Genomic DNA, 8,944 nt, shown 5'->3' with positions numbered 1-8,944 from the left:
CACAATGCCAATTTCAACTGCTATCTACCTGTGCTTGATCCACATCCTTCCATTCCTGGCTGTTCATGTTCCTGTCTAAATGGCTCTTAAACATTGTCATTGTATCTGCGTCCACCACCACCCCAAGCAGTGAGTTCCAGGCATCTACCACTCTATGTGTAAAAAACATTTAGACCATAAGACAGGAGCAGAATTGGGCCATTCTGCCCATTGAATCTGCTCCTCCGTTCTATCGCAGCTGATTTATTCTCCTTCTGAACCCCATTTTCTTTTCTTCTCCCGATGACCTTTGACAGCCTTATGAATCAAGAAACTATCAACCTCTGATTTAATTATACCCAATGACTTCAACTTCCCAGTTGTCTGTGGTAATAAATTCCACAGATTAACCATCCTCTGGCTAAAGAAATTCCTCTTCATCTCTGTTTGTAAAGGGACATCCCTCTATTCTGAGGCTGTACCCTCTGGTCCTGGAGTCTTTCACTGATGGAATCATCCTCTCCATGTCCACTCTATCGCTACCTTTCAAATTTCAGTATGTTTCAATGAGAACACCCTCATTCTTTCAACCATCAACCAATCTTAAGAGCCATTAAACACTCCTCATGTGTTAACCCTTTCATTCCTGGGGTAATTTTCACACACCTCCTCCGGACCTTCTCCAATGCCCACACATCCTTTCTTAGATAAGGGGCCCAAAACTGTTTGCAATTTACCTTGCACATTCCTATCAATTTTCCTCTTCTCACTTTAAACCTATATATCCTCCCCCACCACCACATCTGCGAAAAAGCCTGACTATCTATCCCGTCTACGCCTCTCATCGTTTTGTGTTACCATGATCAAGTCTCCCCTCAGCCTCCTACACTCTACACTCCAGCCAAAACAATCCAAGCTTATTCAAATCACAAACAAGAGAAAATCTACAGATGCTGGAAATCCGAAGTAACACGTACAGACTGCTGGAGGGACTCAGCAGGCCGGGTAGCATCTATGGAAAAGAGTACAGTCGATGTTTCGAGCTGAGACCCTTCGGCAAGATAATCCAACCTCTCCTTTTACCGAACAGTCTCAGACAACTCCTCACGAATCTCCTCTTCCTATAATGCAATGACCAGGACTGTACACAGTACTCCAAACATGAACTGAACAAAATTTTATACAGTCTGTGTATAATCACACAGTGCATTTCAAGGCTCTGTGGTCACATACATACTCAGTGGTGAAGAAGGGAGTGTTCACTCACTGCCCCTTGAATGATAATTATTTCAATCTCGGGGAGGTTAGCTTCCAACCTAGACGTACAAAAAAGCTGGATGAACTCAGCAGGTCGGGCAGCATTTGACCACAGCAATCTGCAGTGTACTTTGTGTTAGCTTCCAACCTGATGGCTTGAACGTTAATTTCCCTCACATGCTGTAATTTATCCGTCCTCTCCCCCTTCTCTCCATTTTCCATTTCCCATTCTGGCTCCCCTCTTACCCCTTCCCATCTCCTCACCTGCCCATCACTTCCCTCTAGAACTGCACCTCCTTCTCTTTCTCCCATGGCCCACTCTCCTCTCCTATCAGATTCCTTCTTCTTCAGCCCTTTATCTTTATCTTTATCTTCTTCAGCCCTTTATCTTTACCTTCCAGCTACTTACTTCATCCTCCCCTTCCTCACCCTCCCAGCTTACACCCCCCTGCCTGGCTTCACCAATCACCTGCCAGGTTGTACTCTTTCCCCCCTCCCCCACCTCCTTATTTCTGGCTTCTTCCCCCTTCCTTTCCAGTTCTGAAGAAGGGTCTCGGCCTGAAACGTCAACTGTTTATTCCCCTCCATTGATGCTTCAGTTCCTCCAGCATTTTGTTTGTGTTGCTCCAATTATTTCAAACTGCTGTCAGTCATTCTTTGTGCAAAGCGGTGCAGTGAGAATCGAGGAGCTATTTGACCAGGGCGGGCATCACTGGTGAACCTGTGCCTGTCCCTCCCTTTGCATTTCTCAACAGGGCAAACTCCAAGTTCAATCAGGAACTAGACCTCGGTGTTTTTTTTGCATGAGCACCATTTCAAATGTAACTAACACTCTGCTCTCCTATCAGATTCCTTCTTCTTTAGCCCTTTACCTTATCCACCAATCACTCCCAGTTTCTTACTTTATATCCGTCCCCCAGCCACCTCCCTTCCTCCTCACCTTGCTTCGCTTATCAGCTGACAGCTTGTACTCCATTCCCCTCCCCCTACCTTCTAACCACTATCCTATCCTGTCACTCCAATGAATGGAAGGGAACATACTTTGTTACTGAGATGCAGGGTCATTGGGACATGTGCAATCACACCTGAATACTTACTCATTTAAACTCATCACCCCTACTGGGGCATTGGCTGCCGACAGCAGCTCACCAGAGCCCTCTGTCCTGGGCCGGTCTTTCAATTTGTCTGCAGGTGTAGCCTTTCTTCTACCCTTCCTCTCCCAGGGATGAAGCCTTCAGAGCTTCCGCTGGTGTTTCTATCACTCTGGAATTTTACGGGATGGATTTGCTAGCCAACCCTCCCCATTTCACAGCCGGACTTGGGACGGCCCATGACGTCCACCGGAATGGGCAGAAAATAACTCCATTTGTTTCTGTAAAAAGAAGTGTCTTTTCCACTCAGCGAACATTGATTAAGAGATTCAGCACCTGTTGGCAATCGAGGGTAACACACAAACAAAATACTGAAGGGTTCACGAGTCCATTCCCCGCCCCTCCCCCTTTCTCTCCAGTCCTGAAAAGTCTCGGCCTGAACCGTCGACTGCTTATTCCTCTCCATAGATGCTGACTGACCTGCTGGGTTCACCCAGCAGGATGTGTGTTACTCCCTGGACAGAAAGCTTTTTGGAATATCCTGAATGGATCATGCAAATTACAATAGATTTGCCAGTCTCTTTATTTGCTGGAGATCTCCACTCCACTCCTTCATGGTAATGCATCTTTATGTCACAACATAGATTTAGCATTCAGGATCTGTAGCACAACGTGTCTGCTCTGAGGACTGTTAATTGAGGTACCTCGCTGAGAAGGTTACATAAACAATTCCTGTGTGGAATAATGAAAGCAAAAGCTTCTTAATTGACATTCAGGCCAGATAATTACAGCAGGAGGGTTCTCATAAAAATATAGTGAGAAGCGAAAGGCAACAGCACATGTTTAGAATTTATTTCTTTATCCTTTCCTCTGACCTCCCCCAAGCCAAGTGTTAGTGTCTGGGTGAGAAGGTGTGCACAAATACTTGATCCCACAATTCTGCCTTGCGCTGTGTGACGATCTCCTGAGAGTTGAGTGATTTGAGCCCAAGAAAGCTCTCTGGTATTAATTCCACCCCCCCCCCCCCCAGCTCTCTCCTTTAATGATGTGCCTGGCCTCTGCTTGACATTTGCCCCATTGCTAGAGCCAGATTAAGAGCGGTGGATGTGTGGTAAAGCCAGCATTAACTCTCTTGGCTGTGATGCGTTACCCCATTCAAAGGAGCTCTATTGTTAACTGATTTGAATCATGAATGACAGTGATCTACATAATTACATTTGTAACAAAAGGGAGGATGAAGACATCTTTAATACATTCCCCAATGCAGTTAATCTGTGCTGTGCAGAGTAGACCATTCAGCCCATCGTGCTCGCCATAGAGTCAGAATGATTCAGCTCAGGAGCAGGCCTTGCAGCCCATCCAGTCTGTGCTGACTACCAACCACGCATTTATATTAATCCTATATTAAACTTCAACGTAAATATGTTATCAAAGTATATACATATCTGACGGAGTATTGTGTGCAGTTTTTGGCCACTTATCTTGGAAAGGATGTGCGGACACTGGAAAGGGTTCAAAGGAGGTTCACAAAAATTATACTATGTTGAAAGGCTTGTCATATGAAGAGTGTTTGGTGGCTCTGGGCCAGTATTCACCAGCATTCAGAAGAATGAGAGGTGATCCAATTGAAGCCTATCGAATGGTGAAAGGTCTTGATAGAGTGGCTGTGGAGAGGATGTTTCCTGTGTTGGGAGAGTCCAGGACCAGAGGACACAGCCTCAGAGAGGGGTGTCCTTTTATAATGGAGATGAGGAGGAGTTTCTTGAGCCAGAAAGTGATGCAGCTGCAGAGCCCAAGTCTTTATGAATATTTAAGGCAGAGGTTCAAAGGTTCTTGATTGGACAGAGCTGAAGGGGTATGGGGGAGAAGGCAAAAAACTGGACCTGAGAGGAAAAGTGGATCAGCTGTGTTGAAATGGCGGAGCAGACTCGATGGGACAAATGGCCTAATTCTGCTCCTATAGCTTATGGTCTTATGTTAATACATGCTACTCCAAGATTCATTTTCTTGCGGGCCTTCATAGTAGATACAAAGAAATACAATAAAATCCACGAAAATTTACACAGGGTAACAAACAACCAATATGCATAAGAAGACAAACTGTGCAAATACAAACAAACAAACAAACAAACAAATAAATAAATACACTGCCAATAAAAAGTAATCACTCCCCTCCTGGAAGTTTTCATGTTTTATTGTTTTACAACTTTGAATCACAGTGAATTTAATTTGGGTTTTTTTTGACATGGATCAACAGAAAAAAAACTTCAGTGTCAAAGTGAAATCAGATCTCTACAAAATGATCTAATTAATTACAAATATGAAACACAAAATAATTGATTGCATGAGTATTCATCGCCTTTAATATGGCACACCAAATCATCACTGGTGCAGCCAATTGGTTTTAGAAGTCACGTAATTAGTTAAGGTGCCCTAGCTATATATAAACCTGTGTGCAGTCATGGTGTTTCAATTGATTGTAGTAAAAATACACCTGTTTCTAGAAGGTCCAACTGCTGGTGAGTCTGTATCCTGGCAAAAACTATACCTTGAAGACAAAAGAACATTCTAATCAACTCTGTGGAAAGGTTATTGTCAAACACAAGTCAGGAGATGAATACAAGAAAATTTCCAAGTCACTGAATATCCCTTGGAGTACAGTTCAGTCAATCATCAAGAAATGGAGAGAATATGGCACAGCTGTAGAGCAGGCAATCCCCAAAAACTGAGTGAGGGAGATCACCAAGTGACATATTTCAACTCTGGAGGAGTTACAAGCTTCAGTGGCTGAGATGGGAGAGACTGTTCATACAACTGTTGGCTGGGTGCTTCACCAGTCACAGCTTTATGGGAGAGTGGCAAAGAGAAATCCACTATTGAAAAAACTCACATTAAATCTCAGCTAGCGTATGCCAGAAGTCATGTGGGAGACTCTGAAGTCAGCTGGAAGAAGGTTCTATGGTCTGATGAAACCAAAGTTGAGCTTTTTGACCATCAGAATAAATGCTGTTTGGCATAAACCGAACACCACACATCATTAAAAACACACCATCTCTATTGTAGAAGTATGGTAGTGGCTGCATCATGCTATGGGGATGCTTCACTACAACAGACCCTGGAAGGCTTGTGAAAGTAGAGGATAAAATTAATGCAGCAAAATACAAGGAAATCCTAGAGGAAAACCTGATGCAGTCTGCAAGAGAACTACAACTTGGGAGAAGATTTGATTTCCAGCAAGACAATGAGCCTAAGCATAAAGCCAAAGCTACACAGGAATGAATTAAAAAGAACAAAGTTAATGTCCTGGAGTGGCCAAGTCAGTCTAGACCTCAATCAAATTGAGAATTTGTGGCTGGACTTGAACAGGGCTATTCTCTCACAATCCCCATACAATCTGACAGAGCTTGAGTAGTTTTGTGAAGAAGAGTGGGGAAAAATTGCAGCGTCCAGATGTACAAAGCTGATAGAGACCTATCCACACAGGCTCAAGGCTGTAATTGTTGCCAAAAGTGCATCTACTAAGTACTGACTTGAAGGGGATGAGTAATTATGCAATCCATTATTTTGTGTTTAATAATTGTAATAAAGTTAGACCAATTTGTAGAAATTTGTTTTCACTTTGACACGAAAGAGTTTTTCTGTTGAACCATGTCAAAAAAGCCAAATTAAATCCATTGTGATTCAATGTTGTAAAACAATAAAACATGAGCCCTTCCAAAAGGTGTGAATACTTTTTATAGGCACTGAAAATATTGAGAACCTGGGTTGTAGAGTCCTTGAAAGTGAGTCCAAAGGTTGTGGAATAGTTTAGTGTTGAGATGGATAAGGTTATCCATGCTGGTTCAGGATCCTGATGGTTCTGGTGTTGCTATATTTTATTCTCCCATCCCTCCAGATCCTATCACACTAGGAGGTCAATGAACTCAGAACCTGCACTGGTTTGGCACGTGGGAGAGAAGTGGAGCACCCAAGGGAAACCTGCGTAGTCACAGACAGAATGTGCAGACTCCATGCAGTCAGGCTTGAACCGAGGTCTCTGGCGCTGTGAGGCAGCGAGTTAACTAATTGCGCTACTGGGCCAACTACTGCTCATGTGTTCTGACTCTTTGAAAGACATAGCAGAGAGTAATGGACACTATCCAATATATCATGGGCACATTCCTTCCCACCACTGGCAGTGCCTACAGGGGGCGCTGTCTTGGGAAGGCAACATCCATCATCAAAGACCTTGACCATCCAGGCCATGCCATTTTCTTGGAGCTACCATCAGGCAAGAAATGCAGAAGCCTAAAGTCTCACACCAGCAGGGTTAAGAACAGTTACTTCCCCTCAACCATTTGATTTTTGAACAGAGCAACACACTCAAAATGCTGGAGGAACTCACCACACCGGGCAGCATCTAGGGAAAAGAGTAAAGAGTCAGCATTTCAGGCCAAGACCCTTCATCAGGACAGCCGAGAAAAGATGAGAAGCTAGAGTAAGAAGGTGGGGGGAGGGGAAGAAGAAGTACAAGGTGGCAGGTGGTAAATGAATCCAGGAGAGGGGGAAGGAGGTGAAGTAAAAAGCTGGAAATTCGATTGGAGAAAGAGATAAAGGGCTGGAGAAGGGGGAATCTGGTAGGCAAGGACAGAAGGCCGTGGAAGAATGGGAAGGGAGAGGAACACCAGAGGGAGGTGATAGGTAGGTAAGGAGAGAAGTTGTGAGAGGGAAACAAGCCACTCATTTTAAATCCACTTCCCGTTTCCATTCTGATGTCAGTCATGGGCTCTTGTACTGTCGCAATGAGGCCACACTCAGATTGGAAGAGAAACACCTTGAATTCTGTCTGGATATCTTCCAACCTGAAGGCATGAACATCGATTTCTCAAACTTCTGGTAATGCCCCCTCCCCTCTCTCTCACCATTCCCCATTCCCATTTCCCTCTCTCACCTTATCTCCTTTCCTGCCCATCACCTTACTCTGTTGCTTCTCCCCCCTTCCCTTTCTTCCATGGTCTTCTGTCCTTGCCTGTCAGATTCACCCTTCTCCAGCCCTTTATCTCTTTCACCAATCAATTTTCCAGCTCTTTACTTCACTCCTACCTCTCTCTTGGTTTCACCAACCATATACCACCTCGTATTTCTTCCTCCCCTCCCCCCACCTTGTTAGTTTGACCTCAATTTTTTCTCCAGTCCTGATGAAGGACCTCGGCCCGAAACATCAACTGTTTATTCTTTTCCATAGATGCTGCCTGTCCTGCTGAGTTCCTCCAGCATTTTGCGCGTGTTGCTTAGATTTCCAGCATCTGCAGATTTTCTCTTGTTTGTGATTTTTGAACCAAGCTGCACAACCCTAATCACGACAGTTTAGCAGTGCTATGACCATTTTGATCACTTTACACTAAAATAGAGTTTTTTTTGTTTTAATTGTCTTCTTTTGTAAAAATTGTGTATAATTTGTGTATAATTTTTGCTTTTCTTGTGAATGCTGGTTATTTGATGCTCTGTGCCTATGCTGCTGCAAGGTCTCCATTGCTCCTGTGTACACAGGTAGATTCGTAGAGAAGTACAGCACAGAATTTGGCCCTTCAGCCCATCTAGTCCATGCCAAAAACATTTAAACCGTCTACTCCCATCGGCCTGCATTTGGACCATGGCCTCCATACTCCTACCATCCATGTACCTATCCAATCTTCTCTTAAACATAGAAATCAAACTCGCATGCACTACTTGAGCTGGCAGCTCATTCCACACTCTCACAACCCTCTGAGTGAAGAGGTTTCCCATCATGTTCCCTTAACTTCTCGCTTTTCATCCTTCACCTATGACCTCCGGTTGTAGTCCCACCCAACCTCACTGGAAAAAGCCTACTTGCATTTACCCTATTGATACCCCTCATAATTTTGTATACCTCCATCAAATCTCCTCTCAATCTTCTATGTTCTAAAGAATACTGTCCTAACCTGTTCAATTTTTCCTTATCGTTCAGGTCCTCCAGACTCGGCAGCATCCTTGTAAATTTTCTCTGCACTGCTTTAACCTTGTTTACATCTTTCCTGGAAGTAGGTGACCAAAACTGCAAACAATACTCCAAATCAGGCCTCACCAATGTACCTTACCTGTACAGGCCTTACCTGTGTACTTGTGTCTATGACAATAAATACAATTCCAAAACTTGGAAACTGATCCTGATCTTTCAAATCTCCAGATTTTTCTATTCCCTTTAAAGAAAATCAAAATCTCCATTTAAAAATTGCAGATTACAAGAGGGGCCATAAATTCGGTACTGAGATAGAAATTTAGCACATAACAAGTTAACATACCAAGTATTATGAAGTTTGCAATGGATGCCATGCTAACGAGACTGTTCACAGTTCTCTGCTCTCAGCTTTTCTGTCAGCTTCTCAACTGTGCATTCCCTGCAGCTAGGAAACACATTTGCAATTGGAAAAGTACAGAGAGAGAGAAAAAGCACCTCCCACACGTGTGTTCCAGACAAGTCTGACTAATTCACTAAACATCACCTCGATAACAACAGGGGAACCTCAGCAATGTCGTGATCCACTTTATTCGGGACATCTTTCCAAAGTTTTTCTGCCCGTTTTCCAGTTGATTAGAATTCTATTTGATTGAGCTAG

The 8,944-nt window shown here is 43.7% G+C and overlaps 1 long non-coding RNA gene across 1 annotated transcript; it reads right to left on the bottom strand.

The window, feature by feature from the left end:
- Positions 1-4,508: 4,508 nt before the first annotated feature.
- On the bottom strand, positions 4,509-8,705 carry LOC132397929 (uncharacterized). The gene is made up of 3 exons (XR_009513487.1): positions 8,630-8,705; positions 8,441-8,527; positions 4,509-4,875 (listed from the first exon to the last, which is right to left on the bottom strand). It is a non-coding gene; the product is annotated as an uncharacterized LOC132397929 (long non-coding RNA).
- Between the last annotated feature and the right edge of the window lie 239 nt (positions 8,706-8,944).

The sequence above is a fragment of the Hypanus sabinus genome, chromosome 8 (assembly GCF_030144855.1).
Source record: "Hypanus sabinus isolate sHypSab1 chromosome 8, sHypSab1.hap1, whole genome shotgun sequence".
Lineage (NCBI taxonomy): Eukaryota > Metazoa > Chordata > Chondrichthyes > Myliobatiformes > Dasyatidae > Hypanus > Hypanus sabinus.
The sequence above is the reverse complement of the archived record's forward strand: the minus strand, read 5'-3'. Positions and strand labels throughout refer to the sequence as shown.